This window comes from Scyliorhinus torazame, chromosome 3 (assembly GCF_047496885.1).
Source record: "Scyliorhinus torazame isolate Kashiwa2021f chromosome 3, sScyTor2.1, whole genome shotgun sequence".
NCBI classification, from domain to species: domain Eukaryota; kingdom Metazoa; phylum Chordata; class Chondrichthyes; order Carcharhiniformes; family Scyliorhinidae; genus Scyliorhinus; species Scyliorhinus torazame.
In genome coordinates this window covers 299035946-299057877 of record NC_092709.1, presented here as the reverse complement: position 1 = coordinate 299057877, position 21932 = coordinate 299035946, and positions in this window count along the sequence as shown.

The following is a 21932-nucleotide window of genomic DNA, read 5'->3' as shown; positions in this document are numbered from 1 at the left end:
AAGTCTCGCCCTCTCGCTCTCCACGCTCTTTACTGAAGTCTCGCCCTCTCTCTCTCCACCCTCTTTAATGAAGTCTCGCCCTCTCTCTCTCCACGCTCTTTACTGAAGTCTCGTGCTCTCTCTCTCCACGCTCTTTACTGAAGTCTCGCTACCCTCTCTCCGCGCACTTTACTGAAGACTCGCCCTCTCTCTTTCCGCGCTCTTTATTGAAGTCTTGCCCTCTCTGTCTCCACGCTCTTTACTGAAGTTTCGCCCTCTCTCTCTCCGCGCTCTATATTGATGTCTCGCCCTCTCGCTCTCCGCGCTCTTTACTGAAGTCTCGCCCTCTCTGCACTCTTTACTGAAGTCTCGCCCTCTCTCTCTCCGTGCTCTTTACTGAAGTCTCGCTCTCACTCTCTCCGCGCTCTTTACTGAAGTCTCGCCCTTTCTCTCTCCGCACTCTTTACTGAAGTCTCGCCCTCTCGCTCTCCGTGCTCTTTACTGAAGTCTCGCCCTCTCTGCACTCTTTACTGAAGTCTCGCCCTCTCTCTCTCCATGCTCTTTGCTGAAGTCTCGCCCTCTCGCTCTCCGCGCTCTTTACTGAAGTCTCGCCCTCTCTCTCTCCGCGCTCTTTACTGAAGTCTCGCCCTCTCGCTCTCCGCGCTCTTTACTGAAGTCTCGCCCTCTCTGCACTCTTTACTGAAGTCTCGCCCTCCCTCTCTCCGTGCTCTTTACTGAAGTCTCGCACTCTCTCTCTCCGCGCTCTTTACTGAAGTCTCGCCCTTTCTCTCTCCGCACTCTTTACTGAAGTCTCGCCCTCTCGCTCTCCGTGCTCTTTACTGAAGTCTCGACCTCTCTGCACTCTTTACTGAAGTCTCGCCCCCTCTCTCTCCATGCTCTTTGCTGAAGTCTCGCCCTCTCGCTCTCCACGCTCTTTACTGAAGTCTCGCCCTCTCTCTCTCCACGCTCTTTACTGATGTCTCGCCCTCTCTACTGAAGTCTCGCCCTCTCTCTGTCCGCGCTCTTTACTGAAGTCTCGCCCTCTCTCTCTCCGCACTCTTTACTGAAGTCTCGCCCTCTCGCTCTCCGCGCTCTTTACTGAAGTCTCGCCCTCTCTGCACTCTTTACTGAAGTCTCGCCCTCCCTCTCTCCGTGCTCTTTACTGAAGTCTCACCCTCGCTCTCTCCGCACTCTTTACTGAAGTCTCGCCCTCTCTCTCTCCGCGCTATTTACTGATGTCTCGCCCTCTCTCACTCCATGCTCTTTACTGAAGTCTCGTCCTCTCTCTCTCCACGCTCTTTACTGAAGTCTCGTTCTCCCTCTCTCCGCGCTCTTTACTGAAGACTCGCCCTCTCTCTTTCCGCGCTCTTTACTGAAGTCTTGCCCTCTCTCTCTCCACGCGCTTTACTGAAGTTTCGCCCTCTCTCTCTCCGCGCTCTATATTGATGTCTCGCCCTCTCGCTCTCCGCGCTCTTTACTGAAGTCTCGCCCTCTCTGCACTCTTTACTGAAGTCTCGCCCTCTCTCTCTCCGTGCTCTTTACTGAAGTCTCGCTCTCTCTCTCTCCGCGCTCTTTACTGAAGTCTCGCCCTTTCTCTCTCCGCACTCTTTACTGAAGTCTCGCCCTCTCGCTCTCCGTGCTCTTTACTGAAGTCTCGCCCTCTCTGCACTCTTTACTGAAGTCTCGCCCTCTCTCTCTCCATTCTCTTTGCTGAAGTCTCGCCCTCTCGCTCTCCGCGCTCTTTACTGAAGTCTCGCCCTCTCTCTCTCCGCGCTCTTTACTGAAGTCTCGCCCTCTCGCTCTCCGCGCTCTTTACTGAAGTCTCGCCCTCTCTGCACTCTTTACTGAAGTCTCGCCCTCCCTCTCTCCGTGCTCTTTACTGAAGTCTCGCCCTCTCGCTCTCCGCGCTCTTTACTGAAGTCTCGCCCTCTCTGCACTCTTTACTGAAGTCTCGCCCTCCCTCTCTCCGTGCTCTTTACTGAAGTCTCGCCCTCGCTCTCTCCGCACTCTTTACTGAAGTCGCGCCCTCTCTCTCTCCGCGCTATTTACTGATGTCTCGCCCTCTCTCACGCCATGCTCTTTACTGAAGTCTCGCCCTCTCTCTCTCTCCGTGCTCTTTACTGAAGTCGCGCCCTCTCGCTCTCCGCGCTCTTTACTGAAGTCTCACCCTCTCTCCGCGCTCTTTACTGAAGTCTCGCCCTCTCTCTCTCCACCCTCTTTACTGAAGTGTAGCCCTCTCTCTCTCCACGCTCTTTACTGAAGTCTCGCCCTCTCTCTCTCCGTGCTCTTTACAGAAGTCGCGCCCTCTCGCTCTCCGCGCTCTTTACTGAAGTCTCACCCTCTCTCCGCGCTCTTTACTGAAGTCTCGCCCTCTCTCTCTCCACCCTCTTTACTGAAGTCTCGCCCTCTCTCTCTCCACGCTCTTTACTGAAGTCTCGCCCTCTCTCTCTCCGCACTCTTTACTGAAGTCTCGCCCTCTCGCTCTCCGCGCTCTTTACTGAAGTCTCGCCCTCTCTGCACTCTTTACTGAAGTCTCGCCCTCCCTCTCTCCGTGCTCTTTACTGAAGTCTCGCCCTCGCTCTCTCCGCACTCTTTTCTGAAGTCTCGCCCTCTCTCTCTCCGCGCTATTTACTGATGTCTCGCCCTCTCTCACGCCATGCTCTTTACTGAAGTCTCGCCCTCTCTCTCTCTCCGTGCTCTTTACTGAAGTCTCGCCCTCTCTCTCTCCGCGCACTTTACTGAAGTCTCGCCCTCTCTCTCTCCGTGCTCTTTACTGAAGTCTCGCCCTCTCTCTCTCCGTGCTCTTTACTGAAGTCTCGTCTTCTCTCTCTCCGCGTTCTTTACTGAAGTCTCGCCCTCTCTCTCTCTCCACGCTCTTTACTGAAGTCTCGCCCTCTCTCTCTCTGCGCTCTTTACTGAAGTCTCACCCTCTCTCCGCGCTCTTTACTGAAGTCTCGCCCTCTCTGCACTCTTTACTGAAGTCTCGCCCTCTCTCTCTCCGTGCTCTTTACTGAAGTCTCGCTCTCTCTCTCTCCGCGCTCTTTACTGAAGTCTCGCCCTCTCGCTCTCCGCGCTCTTTACTGAAGTCTCGCCCTCTCTGCACTCTTTACTGAAGTCTCGCCCTCTCTCTCTCCGCGCTCTTTACTGAAGTCTCGCCCTCTCGCTCTCCGCGCTCTTTACTGAAGTCTCGCCCTCTCTGCACTCTTTACTGAAGTCTCGCCCTCCCTCTCTCCGTGCTCTTTACTGAAGTCTCGCCCTCTCGCTCTCCGCGCTCTTTACTGAAGTCTCGCCCTCTCTGCACTCTATACTGAAGTATCGCCCTCTCTCTCTCCATGCTCTTTGCTGAAGTCTCGCCCTCTCGCTCTCCGCGCTCTTTACTGAAGTCTCGCCCTCTCTCTCTCCGCGCTCTTTACTGAAGTCTCGCCCTCTCTCTCTCCGCGCTCTTTATTGAAGTCTCGCCCTCTCTCTCTCCGCGCTCTTTACTGAATTCTCGCCCTCTGTCTCTCCGCACTCTTTACAGAAGTCGCGCCCTCTCGCTCTCCGCGCTCTTTACTGAAGTCTCACCCTCTCTCCGCGCTCTTTACTGAAGTCTCGCCCACTCTCTCTCCACCCTCTTTACTGAAGTCTCGCCCTCTCTCTCTCCACGCTCTTTACTGAAGTCTCGCCCTCTCTCTCTCCACGCTCTTTACTGAAGTCTCGCCCTCTCTCTCTCCGCACTCTTTATTGAAGTCTTGCCCTCTCGCTCTCCGCGCTTTTTACTGAAGTCTCGCCCTCTCTGCACTCTTTACTGAAGTCTCGCCCTCTCTCTCTCCGTGCTCTTTACTGAAGTCTCGCTCTCTCTCTCTCCGCGTTCTTTACAGAAGTCTCGCACTTTCTCTCTCCGCACTCTTTACTGAAGTCTCGCCCTCTTACTCTCCGCGTTCTTTACTGAAGTTTCGCCCTCTCGCTCTCCGCGTTCTTTACTGAAGTTTCGCCCTCTCTGCACTCTTTACTGAAGTCTCGCCCTCTCTCTCTCCGTGCTCTTTACTGAAGTCTCGCTCTCTCTCTCTCCGCGCGCTTTACTGAAGTCTCGCCCTCTCGCTCTCCGCGCTCTTTACTGAAGTCTCGCCCTCTCTCTCCGTGCTCTTTACTGAAGTCTCGCCCTCTCGCTCTCCGCGCTCTTTACTGAAGTCTCGCCCTCTATCTCTCCGTGCTCTTTACTGATGTCTCGCCCTCTCTCTCTCCGTGCTCTTTACTGAAGTCTCGCCCTCTCTCTCTCCGTGCTCTTTACTGAAGTCTCGCCCTCACTCTCTCCGCGCTCTTTACTGAAGTCCTGCCCTCTCTCTCTCCATGCTCTTTACTGATGTCTCGCCCTCTCTCTCTCCATGCTCTTTACTGAAGTCTCGCCCTCTCTCTCTCCACGCTCTTTACTGAAGACTCGCCCTCTCTCTCTCCGCGCTCTTTACTGAAGTCTCGCCCTCTCTCTCCGTGCTCTTTACTGTAGTATCGCCCTCTCTCTCTCCGTGCTCTTTACTTAAGTCTCGTCCTCTCTCTCTCCGTATTCTTTACTGAAGTCTCGCCCTCTCTCTCTCCACGCTCTTTACTAAAGTCTCGCCCTCTCTCTCTCCGCGCTCTTTTCTGAAGTCTCGCCCTCTCTCTCTCCGCGCTCTTTACTGAAGTCTCACCCTCTCTCCGCGCTGTTTACTGAAGTCTCGCCCTCTCTCTCCATGCTCTTTAGAAGTCTCGCCCTCTCTCTCTCCACGCTCTTTCCTGAAGTCTCGCCCTCTCTCTCTCCACGCTCTTTACTGAAGTCTCGCTCTCCCTCTCTCCGCGCTCTTTACTGAAGTCTCGCCCTCTCTCTCTCCGCGCTCTTTACTGAAGTCTCGCCCTCTGTCTCTCCGCACTCTTTACTGAAGTCTCGCCCTCTCGCTCTCCGCGCTCTTTACTGAAGTCTCGCCCTCTCTGCACTCTTTACTGAAGTCTCGCCCTCTCTCTCTCCGCGCTCTTTACTGAAGTATCGCCCTCTCTCTCTCCGCACTCTTTACTGAAGTCTTGCCCTCTCGCTCCCGCGCTCTTTACTGAAGTCTCGCCCTCTCTGCACTCTTTACTGAAGTCTCGCCCTCTCTCTCTCCGTGCTCTTTTCTGAAGTCTCGCTCTCTCTCTCTCTCCGCGCTCTTTACTGAGGTCTCGCCCTCTCTCTCTCCACACTCTTTACTGAAGTCTCCCCCTCTCGCTCTCCGTGCTCTTTACTGAAGTCTCGCCCTCTCTCTCTCTGCACTCTTTACTGAAGACTCGCCCTCTCTCTCTCCATGCTCTTTACTGAAGTCTCGCCCTCTCTCTCTCGCCTTGCTCTTTACTGAAGTCTCGCCCTCGCTCTCTCCGCGCTCTATACTGAAGTCTCGCCCTCTCTCTCTCCGTGCTCTTTTGTGAAGTCTCGTCTTCTCTCTGTCCGCGTTCTTTACTGAAGTCTCGCCCTCTCTCTCTCTCCACGCTCTTTACTGAAGTCTCGCCCTCTCTCACTCCGCGCTCTTTACTGAAGTCTCACCCTCTCTCCGCTCTCTTTACTGAAGTCTCGCCCTCTCTCTCTCCACCCTCTTTTCTGAAGTCTCGCCCTCTCTCTCTCTGCGCTCTTTACTCAAGTCTCGCCCTCTCTCTGTCCACGTTCTTTACTGAAGTCTCGCTCTCCCTCTCTCCGCGCTCTTTACTGAAGACTCGCCCTCTCTCTCTCCACGCTCTTTACTGAAGTCTCGCCCTCTCTCTCTCCGCACTCTTTACTGAAGTCTCGCCCTCTCGCTCTCCGCGCTCTTTACTGAAGTCTCGCCCTCTCTCTCTCCACGCTCTTTACTGAAGTCTCGCCCTCTCTCTCTCCGCAATCTTTATTGAAGTCTCGCCATCTCGCTCTCCGCGCTCTTTACTGAGGTCTCGCCCTCTCTGCACTCTTTACTGAGGTCTCGCCCTCTCTCTCTCCGTGCTCTTTCCTGAAGTCTCGCTCTCTCTCTCTCCGCGCTCTATACTGTAGTCTCGCCCTTCCACTCTCCGCACTCTTTACTGAAGTCTCGCCCTCTCGCTCTCCGCGCTCTTTACTGAAGTCTCGCGCTCTCTGCACTCTTTACTGAAGTCTCGCCCTCTCTCTCTCCGCGCTCTTTGCTGAAGTCTCGCCCTCTCGCTCTCCACTGAAGTCTCGCCCTCTCTCTCTCCGCGCTCTTTACTGAAGTCTCGCCCTCTCTCTCTCCGCGCTCTCTTCTGAAGTCTCGCCCTCTCGCTCTCAGAGCTCTTTACTGAAGTCTCGCCCTATCTCTTTCCGCGCTCTTTACTGAAGTCTCGCCCTCTCACTCTCCGCGCTCTTTACTGAAGTCTCGCCCTCTCTCTCTCTGCACTCTTTACTGAAGACTCGCCCTCTCGCTCTCCATGCTCTTTACTGAAGTCTCGCCCTCTCTCTCTCGCCTTGCTCTTTACTGAAGTCTCGCCCTCTCTCTCTCCGTGCTCTTTACTGAAGTATCGCCCTCTCTCCGTGCTCTTTACTGAAGTCTCGTCTTCTCTCTCTCCGTGTTCTTTACTGAAGTCTCGCCCTCTCTCTCTCCACGCTCTTTACTGAAGTCTCGCCCTCTCTCTCTCCACCCTCTTTACTGATGTCTCGCCCTCTCTACTGAAGTCTCGCCCTCTCTCTGTCCGCGCTCTTTACTGAAGTCTCGCCCTCTCTCTCTCCGCACTCTTTACTGAAGTCTCGCCCTCTCGCTCTCCGCGCTCTTTACTGAAGTCTCGCCCTCTCTGCACTCTTTACTGAAGTCTCGCCCTCCCTCTCTCCGTGCTCTTTACTGAAGTCTCGCCCTCGCTCTCTCCGCACTCTTTACTGAAGTCTCGCCCTCTCTCTCTCCGCGCTATTTACTGATGTCTCGCCCTCTCTCACTCCATGCTCTTTACTGAAGTCTCGCCCTCTCTCTCTCTCCGTGCTCTTTACTGAAGTCTCGCCCTCTCTCTCTCCGCGCACTTTACTGAAGTCTCGCCCTCTCTCTCTCCGTGCTCTTTACTGAAGTCTCGCCCTCTCTCTCTCCGTGCTCTTTACTGAAGTCTCGTCTTCTCTCTCTCCGCGTTCTTTACTGAAGTCTCGCCCTCTCTCTCTCTCCACGCTCTTTACTGAAGTCTCGCCCTCTCTCTCTCTGCGCTCTTTACTGAAGTCTCACCCTCTCTCCGCGCTCTTTACTGAAGTCGCGCCCTCTCTCTCTCCACCCTCTTTAATGAAGTCTCGCCCTCTCTCTCTCCACGCTCTTTACTGAAGTCTCGTCCTCTCTCTGTCCACGCTCTTTACTGAAGTCTCGCTCTCCCTCTCTCCGCGCTCTTTACTGAAGACTCGCCCTCTCTCTTTCTGCGCTCTTTACTGAAGTCTTGCCCTCTCTCTCTCCACGCTCTTTACTGAAGTTTCGCCCTCTCTCTCTCCGCGCTCTATATTGATGTCTCGCCCTCTCGCTCTCCGCGCTCTTTACTGAAGTCTCGCCCTCTCTGCACTCTTTACTGAAGTCTCGCCCTCTCTCTCTCCGTGCTCTTTACTGAAGTCTCGCTCTCTCTCTCTCCGCGCTCTTTACTGAAGTCTCGCCCTTTCTCTCTCCGCACTCTTTACTGAAGTCTCGCCCTCTCGCTCTCCGTGCTCTTTACTGAAGTCTCGCCCTCTCTGCACTCTTTACTGAAGTCTCGCCCTCTCTCTCTCCATGCTCTTTGCTGAAGTCTCGCCCTCTCGCTCTCCGCGCTCTTTACTGAAGTCTCGCCCTCTCTCTCTCCGCGCTCTTTACTGAAGTCTCGCCCTCTCGCTCTCCGCGCTCTTTACTGAAGTCTCGCCCTCTCTGCACTCTTTACTGAAGTCTCGCCCTCCCTTTCTCCGTGCTCTTTACTGAAGTCTCGCTCTCTCTCTCTCCGCGCTCTTTACTGAAGTCTCGCCCTCTCGCTCTCCGCGCTCTTTACTGAAGTCTCGCCCTCTCTCTCTCCACGCTCTTTACTGAAGTCTCGCCCTCTCTCTCTCCGCAATCTTTATTGAAGTCTCGCCATCTCGCTCTCCGCGCTCTTTACTGAAGTCTCGCCCTCTCTGCACTCTTTACTGATGTCTCGCCCTCTCTCTCTCCGTGCTCTTTCCTGAAGTCTCGCTCTCTCTCTCTCCGCGCTCTATACTGTAGTCTCGCCCTTCCACTCTCCGCACTCTTTACTGAAGTCTCGCCCTCTCGCTCTCCGCGCTCTTTACTCAAGTCTCGCGCTCTCTGCACTCTTTACTGAAGTCTCGCCCTCTCTCTCTCCGCGCTCTTTACTGAAGTCTCGCCCTCTCTCTCTCCGCGCTCTCTTCTGAAGTCTCGCCCTCTCGCTCTCAGAGCTCTTTACTGAAGTCTCGCCCTATCTCTTTCCGCGCTCTTTACTGAAGTCTCGCCCTCTCACTCTCCGCGCTCTTTACTGAAGTCTCGCCCTCTCTCTCTCTGCACTCTTTACTGAAGACTCGCCCTCTCGCTCTCCATGCTCTTTACTGAAGTCTCGCCCTCTCTCTCTCGCCTTGCTCTTTACTGAAGTCTCGCCCTCTCTCTCTCCGTGCTCTTTACTGAAGTATCGCCCTCTCTCCGTGCTCTTTACTGAAGTCTCGTCTTCTCTCTCTCCGTGTTCTTTACTGAAGTCTCGCCCTCTCTCTCTCCACGCTCTTTACTGAAGTCTCGCCCTCTCTCTCTCCACGCTCTTTACTGATGTCTCGCCCTCTCTACTGAAGTCTCGCCCTCTCTCTGTCCGCGCTCTTTACTGAAGTCTCGCCCTCTCTCTCTCCGCACTCTTTACTGAAGTCTCGCCCTCTCGCTCTCCGCGCTCTTTACTGAAGTCTCGCCCTCTCTGCACTCTTTACTGAAGTCTCGCCCTCCCTCTCTCCGTGCTCTTTACTGAAGTCTCGCCCTCGCTCTCTCCGCACTCTTTACTGAAGTCTCGCCCTCTCTCTCTCCGCGCTATTTACTGATGTCTCGCCCTCTCTCACTCCATGCTCTTTACTGAAGTCTCGCCCTCTCTCTCTCTCCGTGCTCTTTACTGAAGTCTCGCCCTCTCTCTCTCCTCGCACTTTACTGAAGTCTCGCCCTCTCTCTCTCCGTGATCTTTACTGAAGTCTCGCCCTCTCTCTCTCCGTGCTCTTTACTGAAGTCTCGTCTTCTCTCTCTCCGCGTTCTTTACTGAAGTCTCGCCCTCTCTCTCTCTCCACGCTCTTTACTGAAGTCTCGCCCTCTCTCTCTCTGCGCTCTTTACTGAAGTCTCACCCTCTCTCCGCGCTCTTTACTGAAGTCGCGCCCTCTCTCTCTCCACCCTCTTTAATGAAGTCTCGCCCTCTCTCTCTCCACGCTCTTTACTGAAGTCTCGTCCTCTCTCTCTCCACGCTCTTTACTGAAGTCTCGCTCTCCCTCTCTCCGCGCTCTTTACTGAAGACTCGCCCTCTCTCTTTCCGCGCTCTTTACTGAAGTCTTGCCCTCTCTCTCTCCACGCTCTTTACTGAAGTTTCGCCCTCTCTCTCTCCGCGCTCTATATTGATGTCTCGCCCTCTCGCTCTCCGCGCTCTTTACTGAAGTCTCGCCCTCTCTGCACTCTTTACTGAAGTCTCGCCCTCTCTCTCTCCGTGCTCTTTACTGAAGTCTCGCTCTCTCTCTCTCCGCGCTCTTTACTGAAGTCTCGCCCTTTCTCTCTCCGCACTCTTTACTGAAGTCTCGCCCTCTCGCTCTCCGTGCTCTTTACTGAAGTCTCGCCCTCTCTGCACTCTTTACTGAAGTCTCGCCCTCTCTCTCTCCATGCTCTTTGCTGAAGTCTCGCCCTCTCGCTCTCTGCGCTCTTTACTGAAGTCTCGCCCTCTCTCTCTCCGCGCTCTTTACTGAAGTCTCGCCCTCTCGCTCTCCGCGCTCTTTACTGAAGTCTCGCCCTCTCTGCACTCTTTACTGAAGTCTCGCCCTCCCTTTCTCCGTGCTCTTTACTGAAGTCTCGCTCTCTCTCTCTCCGCGCTCTTTACTGAAGTCTCGCCCTTTCTCTCTCCGCACTCTTTACTGAAGTCTCGCCCTCTCGCTCTCCGTGCTCTTTACTGAAGTCTCGCCCTCTCTGCACTCTTTACTGAAGTCTCGCCCTCTCTCTCTCCATGCTCTTTGCTGAAGTCTCGCCCTCTCGCTCTCCACGCTCTTTACTGAAGTCTCGCCCTCTCTCTCTCCACGATCTTTACTGATGTCTCGCCCTCTCTACTGAAGTCTCGCCCTCTCTCTGTCCGCGCTCTTTACTGAAGTCTCGCCCTCTCTCTCTCCGCACTCTTTACTGAAGTCTCGCCCTCTCGCTCTCCGCGCTCTTTACTGAAGTCTCGCCCTCTCTGCACTCTTTACTGAAGTCTCGCCCTCCCTCTCTCCGTGCTCTTTACTGAAGTCTCACCCTCGCTCTCTCCGCACTCTTTACTGAAGTCTCGCCCTCTCTCTCTCCGCGCTATTTACTGATGTCTCGCCCTCTCTCACTCCATGCTCTTTACTTAAGTCTCGCCCTCTCTCTCTCTCCGTGCTCTTTCCTGAAGTCTCGCCCTCTCTCTCTCCGCGCACTTTACTGAAGTCTCGCCCTCTCTCTCTCCGTGCTCTTTACTGAAGTCTCGCCCTCTCTCTCTCCATGCTCTTTACTGAAGTCTCGTCTTCTCTCTCTCCGCGTTCTTTACTGAAGTCTCGCCCTCTCTCTCTCTGCGCTCTTTACTGAAGTCTCACCCTCTCTCCGCGCTCTTTACTGAAGTCGCGCCCTCTCTCTCTCCACCCTCTTTACTGAAGTCTCGCCCTCTCTCTCTCCACGCTCTTTACTGAAGTCTCGTCCTCTCTCTCTCCACGCTCTTTACTGAAGTCTCGCTCTCCTTCTCTCCGCGCTCTTTACTGAAGACTCGCCCTCTCTCTTTCCGCGCTCTTTACTGAAGTCTTGCCCTCTCTCTCTCCACGCGCTTTACTGAAGTTTCGCCCTCTCTCTCTCCGCGCTCTATATTGATGTCTCGCCCTCTCGCTCTCCGCGCTCTTTACTGAAGTCTCGCCCTCTCTGCACTCTTTACTGAAGTCTCGCCCTCTCTCTCTCCGTGCTCTTTACTGAAGTCTCGCTCTCTCTCTCTCCGCGCTCTTTACTGAAGTCTCACCCTTTCTCTCTCCGCACTCTTTACTGAAGTCTCGCCCTCTCGCTCTCCGTGCTCTTTACTGAAGTCTCGCCCTCTCTGCACTCTTTACTGAAGTCTCGCCCTCTCTCTCTCCATGCTCTTTGCTGAAGTCTCGCCCTCTCGCTCTCCGAGCTCTTTACTGAAGTCTCGCCCTCTCTCTCTCCGCGCTCTTTACTGAAGTCTCGCCCTCTCGCTCTCCGCGCTCTTTACTGAAGTCTCGCCCTCTCTGCACTCTATACTGAAGTCTCGCCCTCCCTCTCTCCGTGCTCTTTACTGAAGTCTCGCCCTCGCTCTCTCCGCACTCTTTACTGAAGTCTCGCCCTCTCTCTCTCCGCGCTATTTACTGATGTCTCGCCCTCTCTCACGCCATGCTCTTTACTGAAGTCTCGCCCTCTCTCTCTCTCCGTGCTCTTTACTGAAGTCTCGCCCTCTCTCTCTCCGCGCACTTTACTGAAGTCTCGCCCTCTCTCTCTCCGTGCTCTTTACTGAAGTCTCGCCCTCTCTCTCTCCGTGCTCTTTACTGAAGTCTCGTCTTCTCTCTCTCCGCGTTCTTTACTGAAGTCTCGCACTCTCTCTCTCTCCACGCTCTTTACTGAAGTCTCGCCCTCTCTCTCTCTGCGCTCTTTACTGAAGTCTCACCCTCTCTCCGCGCTCTTTACTGAAGTCGCGCCCTCTCTCTCTCCACCCTCTTTAATGAAGTCTCGCCCTCTCTCTCTCCACGCTCTTTACTGAAGTCTCGTCCTCTCTCTCTCCACGCTCTTTACTGAAGTCTCGCTCTCCCTCTCTCCGCGCTCTTTACTGAAGACTCGCCCTCTCGCTCTCCGCGCTCTTTACTGAAGTCTTGCCCTCTCTCTCTCCACGCTCTTTACTGAAGTTTCGCCCTCTCTCTCTCCGCGCTGTATATTGATGTCTCGCCCTCTCGCTCTCCGCGCTCTTTACTGAAGTCTCGCCCTCTCTGCACTCTTTACTGAAGTCTCGCCCTCTCTCTCTCCGCGCTCTTTACTGTAGTCTCGCCCTTTCTCTCTCCGCACTCTTTACTGAAGTCTCGCCCTCTCGCTCTCCGTGCTCTTTACTGAAGTCTCGCCCTCTCTGCACTCTTTACTGAAGTCTCGCCCTCTCTCTCTCCATGCTCTTTGCTGAAGTCTCGCCCTCTCGCTCTCCACGCTCTTTACTGAAGTCTCGCCCTCTCTCTCTCCACGCTCTTTACTGATGTCTCGCCCTCTCTACTGAAGTCTCGCCCTCTCTCTGTCCGCGCTCTTTACTGAAGTCTCGCCCTCTCTCTCTCCGCACTCTTTCCTGAAGTCTCGCCCTCTCGCTCTCCGCGCTCTTTACTGAAGTCTCGCCCTCTCTGCACTCTTTACTGAAGTCTCGCCCTCCCTCTCTCCGTGCTCTTTACTGAAGTCTCACCCTCGCTCTCTCCGCACTCTTTACTGAAGTCTCGCCCTCTCTCTCTCCGCGCTATTTACTGATGTCTCGCCCTCTCTCACTCCATGCTCTTTACTGAAGTCTCGCCCTCTCTCTCTCTCCGTGCTCTTTCCTGAAGTCTCGCCCTCTCTCTCTCCGCGCACTTTACTGAAGTCTCACCCTCTCTCTCTCTCCACGCTCTTTACTGAAGTCTCGCCCTCTCTCTCTCTGCGCTCTTTACTGAAGTCTCACCCTCTCTCCACGCTCTTTACTGAAGTCGCGCCCTCTCTCTCTCCACCCTCTTTACTGAAGTCTCGCCCTCTCTCTCTCCACGCTCTTTACTGAAGTCTCGTCCTCTCTCTCTCCACGCTCTTTACTGAAGTCTCGCTCTCCCTCTCTCCGCGCTCTTTACTGAAGACTCGCCCTCTCTCTTTCCGCGCTCTTTACTGAAGTCTTGCCCTCTCTCTCTCCACGCGCTTTACTGAAGTTTCGCCCTCTCTCTCTCCGCGCTCTATATTGATGTCTCGCCCTCTCGCTCTCCGCGCTCTTTACTGAAGTCTCGCCCTCTCTGCACTCTTTACTGAAGTCTCGCCCTCTCTCTCTCCGTGCTCTTTACTGAAGTCTCGCTCTCTCTCTCTCCGCGCTCTTTACTGAAGTCTCGCCCTTTCTCTCTCCGCACTCTTTACTGAAGTCTCGCCCTCTCGCTCTCCGTGCTCTTTACTGAAGTCTCGCCCTCTCTGCACTCTTTACTGAAGTCTCGCCCTCTCTCTCTCCATGCTCTTTGCTGAAGTCTCGCCCTCTCGCTCTCCGAGCTCTTTACTGAAGTCTCGCCCTCTCTCTCTCCGCGCTCTTTACTGAAGTCTCGCCCTCTCGCTCTCCGCGCTCTTTACTGAAGTCTCGCCCTCTCTGCACTCTTTACTGAAGTCTCGCCCTCCCTCTCTCCGTGCTCTTTACTGAAGTCTCGCCCTCGCTCTCTCCGCACTCTTTACTGAAGTCTCGCCCTCTCTCTCTCCGCGCTATTTACTGATGTCTCGCCCTCTCTCACGCCATGCTCTTTACTGAAGTCTCGCCCTCTCTCTCTCTCCGTGCTCTTTACTGAAGTCTCGCCCTCTCTCTCTCCGCGCACTTTACTGAAGTCTCGCCCTCTCTCTCTCCGTGCTCTTTACTGAAGTCTCGCCCTCTCTCTCTCCGTGCTCTTTACTGAAGTCTCGTCTTCTCTCTCTCCGCGTTCTTTACTGAAGTCTCGCCCTCTCTCTCTCTCCACGCTCTTTACTGAAGTCTCGCCCTCTCTCTCTCTGCGCTCTTTACTGAAGTCTCACCCTCTCTCCGCGCTCTTTACTGAAGTCGCGCCCTCTCTCTCTCCACCCTCTTTAATGAAGTCTCGCCCTCTCTCTCTCCACGCTCTTTACTGAAGTCTCGTCCTCTCTCTCTCCACGCTCTTTACTGAAGTCTCGCTCTCCCTCTCTCCGCGCTCTTTACTGAAGACTCGCCCTCTCTCTTTCCGCGCTCTTTACTGAAGTCTTGCCCTCTCTCTCTCCACGCTCTTTACTGACGTTTCGCCCTCTCTATCTCCGCGCTCTATATTGATGTCTCGCCCTCTCGCTCTCCGCGCTCTTTACTGAAGTCTCGCCCTCTCTGCACTCTTTACTGAAGTCTCGCCCTCTCTCTCTCCGTGCTCTTTACTGAAGTCTCGCTCTCTCTCTCTCCGCGCTCTTTACTGAAGTCTCGCCCTTTCTCTCTCCGCACTCTTTACTGAAGTCTCGCCCTCTCGCTCTCCGTGCTCTTTACTGAAGTCTCGCCCTCTCTGCACTCTTTACTGAAGTCTCGCCCTCTCTCTCTCCATGCTCTTTGCTGAAGTCTCGCCCTCTCGCTCTCCGCGCTCTTTACTGAAGTCTCGCCCTCTCTCTCTCCGCGCTCTTTACTGAAGTCTCGCCCTCTCGCTCTCCGCGCTCTTTACTGAAGTCTCGCCCTCTCTGCACTCTTTACTGAAGTCTCGCCCTCCCTCTCTCCGTGCTCTTTACTGAAGTCTCGCTCTCTCTCTCTCCGCGCTCTTTACTGAAGTCTCGCCCTTTCTCTCTCCGCACTCTTTACTGAAGTCTCGCCCTCTCGCTCTCCGTGCTCTTTACTGAAGTCTCGCCCTCTCTGCACTCTTTACTGAAGTCTCGCCCTCTCTCTCTCCATGCTCTTTGCTGAAGTCTCGCCCTCTCGCTCTCCACGCTCTTTACTGAAGTCTCGCCCTCTCTCTCTCCACGCTCTTTACTGATGTCTCGCCCTCTATCCTGAAGTCTCGCCCTCTCTCTGTCCGCGCTCTTTACTGAAGTCTCGCCCTCTCTCTCTCCGCACTCTTTACTGAAGTCTCGCCCTCTCGCTCTCCGCGCTCTTTACTGAAGTCTCGCCCTCTCTGCACTCTTTACTGAAGTCTCGCCCTCCCTCTCTCCGTTCTCTTTACTGAAGTCTCACCCTCGCTCTCTCCGCACTCTTTACTGAAGTCTCGCCCTCTCTCTCTCCGCGCTATTTACTGATGTCTCGCCCTCTCTCACTCCATGCTCTTTACTGAAATCTCGCCCTCTCTCTCTCTCCGTGCTCTTTCCTGAAGTCTCGCCCTCTCTCTCTCCGCGCACTTTACTGAAGTCTCGCCCTCTCTCTCTCCGTGCTCTTTACTGAAGTCTCGCCCTCTCTCTCTCCGTGCTCTTTACTGAAGTCTCGTCTTCTCTCTCTCCGCGTTCTTTACTGAAGTCTCGCCCTCTCTCTCTCTCCACGCTCTTTACTGAAGTCTCGCCCTCTCTCTCTCTGCGCTCTTTACTGAGGTCTCACCCTCTCTCCGCGCTCTTTACTGAAGTCGCGCCCTCTCTCTCTCCACCCTCTTTACTGAAGTCTCGCCCTCTCTCTCTCCACGCTCTTTACTGAAGTCTCGTCCTCTCTCTCTCCACGCTCTTTACTGAAGTGTCGCTCTCCCTCTCTCCGCGCTCTTTACTGAAGACTCGCCCTCTCTCTTTCCGCGCTCTTTACTGAAGTCTTGCCCTCTCTCTTTCCGCGCTCTTTACTGAAGTCTTGCCCTCTCTCTCTCCGCGCTCTTTACTGAAGTCGCGCCCTCTCTCTCTCCACCCTCTTTACTGAAGTCTCGCCCTCTCTCTCTCCACGCTCTTTACTGAAGTCTCGTCCTCTCTCTCTCTGCGCTCTTTACTGAAGTCTCACCCTCTCTCCGCGCTCTTTACTGAAGTCGCGCCCTCTCTCTCTCCACCCTCTTTAATGAAGTCTCGCCCTCTCTCTCTCCACGCTCTTTACTGAAGTCTCGTCCTCTCTCTCTCCACGCTCTTTACTGAAGTCTCGCTCTCCCTCTCTCCGCGCTCTTTACTGAAGACTCGCCCTCTCTCTTTCCGCGCTCTTTACTGAAGTCTTGCCCTCTCTCTCTCCACGCTCTTTACTGACGTTTCGCCCTCTCTATCTCCGCGCTCTATATTGATGTCTCGCCCTCTCGCTCTCCGCGCTCTTTACTGAAGTCTCGCCCTCTCTGCACTCTTTACTGAAGTCTCGCCCTCTCTCTCTCCGTGCTCTTTACTGAAGTCTCGCTCTCTCTCTCTCCGCGCTCTTTACTGAAGTCTCGCCCTTTCTCTCTCCGCACTCTTTACTGAAGTCTCGCCCTCTCGCTCTCCGTGCTCTTTACTGAAGTCTCGCCCTCTCTGCACTCTTTACTGAAGTCTCGCCCTCTCTCTCTCCATGCTCTTTGCTGAAGTCTCGCCCTCTCGCTCTCCGCGCTCTTTACTGAAGTCTCGCCCTCTCTCTCTCCGCGCTCTTTACTGAAGTCTCGCCCTCTCGCTCTCCGCGCTCTTTACTGAAGTCTCGCCCTCTCTGCACTCTTTACTGAAGTCTCGCCCTCCCTCTCTCCGTGCTCTTTACTGAAGTCTCGCTCTCTCTCTCTCCGCGCTCTTTACTGAAGTCTCGCCCTTTCTCTCTCCGCACTCTTTACTGAAGTCTCGCCCTCTCGCTCTCCGTGCTCTTTACTGAAGTCTCGCCCTCTCTGCACTCTTTACTGAAGTCTCGCCCTCTCTCTCTCCATGCTCTTTGCTGAAGTCTCGCCCTCTCGCTCTCCACGCTCTTTACTGAAGTCTCGCCCTCTCTCTCTCCACGCTCTTTACTGATGTCTCGCCCTCTATCCTGAAGTCTCGCCCTCTCTCTGTCCGCGCTCTTTACTGAAGTCTCGCCCTCTCTCTCTCCGCACTCTTTACTGAAGTCTCGCCCTCTCGCTCTCCGCGCTCTTTACTGAAGTCTCGCCCTCTCTGCACTCTTTACTGAAGTCTCGCCCTCCCTCTCTCCGTTCTCTTTACTGAAGTCTCACCCTCGCTCTCTCCGCACTCTTTACTGAAGTCTCGCCCTCTCTCTCTCCGCGCTATTTACTGATGTCTCGCCCTCTCTCACTCCATGCTCTTTACTGAAATCTCGCCCTCTCTCTCTCTCCGTGCTCTTTCCTGAAGTCTCGACCTCTCTCTCTCCGCGCACTTTACTGAAGTCTCGCCCTCTCTCTCTCCGTGCTCTTTACTGAAGTCTCGCCCTCTCTCTCTCCGTGCTCTTTACTGAAGTCTCGTCTTCTCTCTCTCCGCGTTCTTTACTGAAGTCTCGCCCTCTCTCTCTCTCCACGCTCTTTACTGAAGTCTCGCCCTCTCTCTCTCTGCGCTCTTTACTGAGGTCTCACCCTCTCTCCGCGCTCTTTACTGAAGTCGCGCCCTCTCTCTCTCCACCCTCTTTACTGAAGTCTCGCCCTCTCTCTCTCCACGCTCTTTACTGAAGTCTCGTCCTCTCTCTCTCCACGCTCTTTACTGAAGTGTCGCTCTCCCTCTCTCCGCGCTCTTTACTGAAGACTCGCCCTCTCTCTTTCCGCGCTCTTTACTGAAGTCTTGCCCTCTCTCTTTCCGCGCTCTTTACTGAAGTCTTGCCCTCTCTCTCTCCGCGCTCTTTACTGAAGTCGCGCCCTCTCTCTCTCCACCCTCTTTACTGAAGTCTCGCCCTCTCTCTCTCCACGCTCTTTACTGAAGTCTCGTCCTCTCTCTCTCCACGCTCTTTACTGAAGTGTCGCTCTCCCTCTCTCCGAGCTCTTTACTGAAGTCTCGCCCTCTCTCTCTCCGCGCTCTTTACTGAAGTCTCGCCCTCTCGCTCTCCGCGCTCTTTACTGAAGTCTCGCCCTCTCTGCACTCTATACTGAAGTCTCGCCCTCCCTCTCTCCGTGCTCTTTACTGAAGTCTCGCCCTCGCTCTCTCCGCACTCTTTACTGAAGTCTCGCCCTCTCTCTCTCCGCGCTATTTACTGATGTCTCGCCCTCTCTCACGCCATGCTCTTTACTGAAGTCTCGCCCTCTCTCTCTCTCCGTGCTCTTTACTGAAGTCTCGCCCTCTCTCTCTCCGCGCACTTTACTGAAGTCTCGCCCTCTCTCTCTCCGTGCTCTTTACTGAAGTCTCGCCCTCTCTCTCTCCGTGCTCTTTACTGAAGTCTCGTCTTCTCTCTCTCCGCGTTCTTTACTGAAGTCTCGCACTCTCTCTCTCTCCACGCTCTTTACTGAAGTCTCGCCCTCTCTCTCTCTGCGCTCTTTACTGAAGTCTCACCCTCTCTCCGCGCTCTTTACTGAAGTCGCGCCCTCTCTCTCTCCACCCTCTTTAATGAAGTCTCGCCCTCTCTCTCTCCACGCTCTTTACTGAAGTCTCGTCCTCTCTCTCTCCACGCTCTTTACTGAAGTCTCGCTCTCCCTCTCTCCGCGCTCTTTACTGAAGACTCGCCCTCTCGCTCTCCGCGCTCTTTACTGAAGTCTTGCCCTCTCTCTCTCCACGCTCTTTACTGAAGTTTCGCCCTCTCTCTCTCCGCGCTGTATATTGATGTCTCGCCCTCTCGCTCTCCGCGCTCTTTACTGAAGTCTCGCCCTCTCTGCACTCTTTACTGAAGTCTCGCCCTCTCTCTCTCCGCGCTCTTTACTGTAGTCTCGCCCTTTCTCTCTCCGCACTCTTTACTGAAGTCTCGCCCTCTCGCTCTCCGTGCTCTTTACTGAAGTCTCGCCCTCTCTGCACTCTTTACTGAAGTCTCGCCCTCTCTCTCTCCATGCTCTTTGCTGAAGTCTCGCCCTCTCGCTCTCCACGCTCTTTACTGAAGTCTCGCCCTCTCTCTCTCCACGCTCTTTACTGATGTCTCGCCCTCTCTACTGAAGTCTCGCCCTCTCTCTGTCCGCGCTCTTTACTGAAGTCTCGCCCTCTCTCTCTCCGCACTCTTTACTGAAGTCTCGCCCTCTCGCTCTCCGCGCTCTTTACTGAAGTCTCGCCCTCTCTGCACTCTTTACTGAAGTCTCGCCCTCCCTCTCTCCGTGCTCTTTACTGAAGTCTCACCCTCGCTCTCTCCGCACTCTTTACTGAAGTCTCGCCCTCTCTCTCTCCGCGCTATTTACTGATGTCTCGCCCTCTCTCACTCCATGCTCTTTACTGAAGTCTCGCCCTCTCTCTCTCTCCGTGCTCTTTCCTGAAGTCTCGCCCTCTCTCTCTCCGCGCACTTTACTGAAGTCTCACCCTCTCTCTCTCTCCACGCTCTTTACTGAAGTCTCGCCCTCTCTCTCTCTGCGCTCTTTACTGAAGTCTCACCCTCTCTCCGCGCTCTTTACTGAAGTCGCGCCCTCTCTCTCTCCACCCTCTTTACTGAAGTCTCGCCCTCTCTCTCTCCACGCTCTTTACTGAAGTCTCGTCCTCTCTCTCTCCACGCTCTTTACTGAAGTCTCGCTCTCCCTCTCTCCGCGCTCTTTACTGAAGACTCGCCCTCTCTCTTTCCGCGCTCTTTACTGAAGTCTTGCCCTCTCTCTCTCCACGCGCTTTACTGAAGTTTCGCCCTCTCTCTCTCCGCGCTCTATATTGATGTCTCGCCCTCTCGCTCTCCGCGCTCTTTACTGAAGTCTCGCCCTCTCTGCACTCTTTACTGAAGTCTCGCCCTCTCTCTCTCCGTGCTCTTTACTGAAGTCTCGCTCTCTCTCTCTCCGCGCTCTTTACTGAAGTCTCGCCCTTTCTCTCTCCGCACTCTTTACTGAAGTCTCGCCCTCTCGCTCTCCGTGCTCTTTACTGAAGTCTCGCCCTCTCTGCACTCTTTACTGAAGTCTCGCCCTCTCTCTCTCCATGCTCTTTGCTGAAGTCTCGCCCTCTCGCTCTCCGAGCTCTTTACTGAAGTCTCGCCCTCTCTCTCTCCGCGCTCTTTACTGAAGTCTCGCCCTCTCGCTCTCCGCGCTCTTTACTGAAGTCTCGCCCTCTCTGCACTCTTTACTGAAGTCTCGCCCTCCCTCTCTCCGTGCTCTTTACTGAAGTCTCGCCCTCGCTCTCTCCGCACTCTTTACTGAAGTCTCGCCCTCTCTCTCTCCGCGCTATTTACTGATGTCTCGCCCTCTCTCACGCCATGCTCTTTACTGAAGTCTCGCCCTCTCTCTCTCTCCGTGCTCTTTACTGAAGTCTCGCCCTCTCTCTCTCCGCGCACTTTACTGAAGTCTCGCCCTCTCTCTCTCCGTGCTCTTTACTGAAGTCTCGCCCTCTCTCTCTCCGTGCTCTTTACTGAAGTCTCGTCTTCTCTCTCTCCGCGTTCTTTACTGAAGTCTCGCCCTCTCTCTCTCTCCACGCTCTTTACTGAAGTCTCGCCCTCTCTCTCTCTGCGCTCTTTACTGAAGTCTCACCCTCTCTCCGCGCTCTTTACTGAAGTCGCGCCCTCTCTCTCTCCACCCTCTTTAATGAAGTCTCGCCCTCTCTCTCTCCACGCTCTTTACTGAAGTCTCGTCCTCTCTCTCTCCACGCTCTTTACTGAAGTCTCGCTCTCCCTCTCTCCGCGCTCTTTACTGAAGACTCGCCCTCTCTCTTTCCGCGCTCTTTACTGAAGTCTTGCCCTCTCTCTCTCCACGCTCTTTACTGACGTTTCGCCCTCTCTCTCTCCGCGCTCTATATTGATGTCTCGCCCTCTCGCTCTCCGCGCTCTTTACTGAAGTCTCGCCCTCTCTGCACTCTTTACTGAAGTCTCGCCCTCTCTCTCTCCGTGCTCTTTACTGAAGTCTCGCTCTCTCTCTCTCCGCGCTCTTTACTGAAGTCTCGCCCTTTCTCTCTCCGCACTCTTTACTGAAGTCTCGCCCTCTCGCTCTCCGTGCTCTTTACTGAAGTCTCGCCCTCTCTGCACTCTTTACTGAAGTCTCGCCCTCTCTCTCTCCATGCTCTTTGCTGAAGTCTCGCCCTCTCGCTCTCCGCGCTCTTTACTGAAGTCTCGCCCTCTCCCTCTCCGCGCTCTTTACTGAAGTCTCGCCCTCTCGCTCTCCGCGCTCTTTACTGAAGTCTCGCCCTCTCTGCACTCTTTACTGAAGTCTCGCCCTCCCTCTCTCCGTGCTCTTTACTGAAGTCTCGCTCTCTCTCTCTCCGCGCTCTTTACTGAAGTCTCGCCCTTTCTCTCTCCGCACTCTTTACTGAAGTCTCGCCCTCTCGCTCTCCGTGCTCTTTACTGAAGTCTCGCCCTCTCTGCACTCTTTACTGAAGTCTCGCCCTCTCTCTCTCCATGCTCTTTGCTGAAGTCTCGCCCTCTCGCTCTCCACGCTCTTTACTGATGTCTCGCCCTCTATCCTGAAGTCTCGCCCTCTCTCTGTCCGCGCTCTTTACTGAAGTCTCGCCCTCTCTCTCTCCGCACTCTTTACTGAAGTCTCGCCCTCTCGCTCTCCGCGCTCTTTACTGAAGTCTCGCCCTCTCTGCACTCTTTACTGAAGTCTCGCCCTCCCTCTCTCCGTGCTCTTTACTGAAGTCTCACCCTCGCTCTCTCCGCACTCTTTACTGAAGTCTCGCCCTCTCTCTCTCCGCGCTATTTACTGATGTCTCGCCCTCTCTCACTCCATGCTCTTTACTGAAATCTCGCCCTCTCTCTCTCTCCGTGCTCTTTCCTGAAGTCTCGCCCTCTCTCTCTCCGCGCACTTTACTGAAGTCTCGCCCTCTCTCTCTCCGTGCTCTTTACTGAAGTCTCGCCCTCTCTCTCTCCGTGCTCTTTACTGAAGTCTCGTCTTCTCTCTCTCCGCGTTCTTTACTGAAGTCTCGCCCTCTCTCTCTCTCCACGCTCTTTACTGAAGTCTCGCCCTCTCTCTCTCTGCGCTCTTTACTGAGGTCTCACCCTCTCTCCGCGCTCTTTACTGAAGTCGCGCCCTCTCTCTCTCCACCCTCTTTACTGAAGTCTCGCCCTCTCTCTCTCCACGCTCTTTACTGAAGTCTCGTCCTCTCTCTCTCCACGCTCTTTACTGAAGTGTCGCTCTCCCTCTCTCCGCGCTCTTTACTGAAGACTCGCCCTCTCTCTTTCCGCGCTCTTTACTGAAGTCTTGCCCTCTCTCTCTCCACGCGCTTTACTGAAGTTTCGCCCTCTCTCTCTCCGCGCTCTATATTCATGTCTCGCCCTCTCG